This window comes from Brachycentrus maculatus, unplaced genomic scaffold (assembly GCF_059751285.1).
Source record: "Brachycentrus maculatus isolate JH-2025_06_01 unplaced genomic scaffold, ASM5975128v1 h1tg001164l, whole genome shotgun sequence".
Classification (NCBI taxonomy): domain Eukaryota; kingdom Metazoa; phylum Arthropoda; class Insecta; order Trichoptera; family Brachycentridae; genus Brachycentrus; species Brachycentrus maculatus.
In genome coordinates, this window is record NW_028281854.1 from 16,805 (window position 1) to 18,596 (window position 1,792).

A 1,792-nucleotide genomic window follows, 5' to 3' on the forward strand; every position below is an offset into this window, starting at 1 on the left:
TTCTCAATATTTAGGCTTCTGCCTTTTCATGGCTTATGATCTTTTGCTCTTCAATTTCGTGAGTTCGGCTGAGTTCACGATCGAGGCCGTCCAAATTCTCCATCTGTTCGCTAATTGACTGTTCTATAGTGCTGTTTTTCTTGAAGAAATAAGCTTTTTCATTCTAGAAATTCGATCCTTCATGCTCAATTGCTGAATTTATAACTTGCTTTATTTCTAAAAGCTTCTTGGCCTTTTATTCGCTGCCCAGAGTCTCATGGGAAAAGAACATACCCGACACCTCACAATTATTTAACTCATTCAGGAACTTCTAGTACTGATTGTCAATATCATTACTATGCTGCGTGATCTGCTGAACTTTCATTCTGAGTAGTCCTTCAAGGGAATCAGCAGCTTACTGGGGCGTTTTTGTAAACAATAAGGACTTATTGAGTATTGACTCATCGTAAATACTGATGTTTTCATTATATTCAAGCAGCACTGATTTCCTTTTGTTCTTGATTGTGGTCGCATTGTTCCTTTCATTGTTCTCTTGCTACACTGAGAAGTAGTGATTAAATTTTGGCATTGCCATGTGGTGCAAATTTCGTAGTAAATTTATATAACGACAAATTGGTAAATTTATTGTGGAATAATCATGGTTCAAATTGGGAAGGATGGGCCAATGCAAACTCCGCAGGTGTTTCCTTTCTTTAGTTGAATGAATCCTTTTTCTCCCCATGCTGTGTCCCAAGAGTTCTTGATTGTCCATGATTACTCGCTTGATCCGACCAGGAACACGGCGTGGTTCAGGTTAGTGACACAGTTGTCGAAAATGCCTGAAGCATAAGTCTTCCAGTTTGTAGCATCGACTCTAACTGCCATAGGCCTCCTCTGAATCACAGTTTCAATTTCAGAGCATCCTGTAATTTAAGTAACACCGAAAGTGTGATATTTACCAGTGGGCACTTTGCAGTCCTGATTGACTGCCATATAAGGATACTCTTCAGTGGTTGTTTGTCCATGATCCTTGATGTACTATAAAGCCCTGAGCCCTAAGCCTCCATTGCAGCCATGATTCTCATATGGTTCTTCAGTCGCGCAGTCTACCAATTGCTGTTCACTCAAACTGATGGTGCTCGGCATGCCATGGACTTGCACCTGATAGGACTCGTGAGCAGCAGTAGCCCCAAAAGCCCAGCATGACCCACATCTGCCTTGGTTCTTAACTGCTGTGACAATTCCCTTCATTCTCCAGTCTACAGATGTCGCAAATCCTGCATTAACTTGCTCTTCTGGAAGTGTGAAGCCTTGCCCTGAAATTTCGCCCAAGTAAGTCGAAGTGAATTACTCTTCAGTGATGTCTGAAAATTGGTTGATTCCCATTTTCCACTTGTTTAGGGGATTGCTATTGTGTTTGAGCATGAGGTTGGTGTAATGCTCGAATATCCTGAGCCTGTACTAGAATTGCCCAGCTTATGGGATTTACTTGCCGAATCTAATCAGAAACTCTGAGTATTAAGCCTTGATGCCACTGCTTGAGGTGTTCTCTGAGAGGCTAGCAAGCATGTAGATGCCTGCAATGAGAATAGCCGATCCAATCAGAATATTCTTCATGAAGCTGATGTAATAGGAATATACATTAGCGATAAAAATGGGTGATATATATTAGAGATATATTAGATATTAGAGATATATATTAGGCCGTATCTGACAACCCATGGGGGATATGACTGCCATATTTATAATTTAGATATCGATAATAGTATCGATAATCGTCATCGAATAAAATGGATATTGAAGAGCCAGTCAA

The 1,792-nt window shown here is 40.5% G+C and overlaps 1 pseudogene; it reads right to left on the reverse strand.

The window, feature by feature from the left end:
- Positions 1 to 632: 632 nt before the first annotated feature.
- Positions 633 to 1,585, reverse strand: LOC148299411 (cathepsin L 2 pseudogene; annotated as a pseudogene).
- Between the last annotated feature and the right edge of the window lie 207 nt (positions 1,586 to 1,792).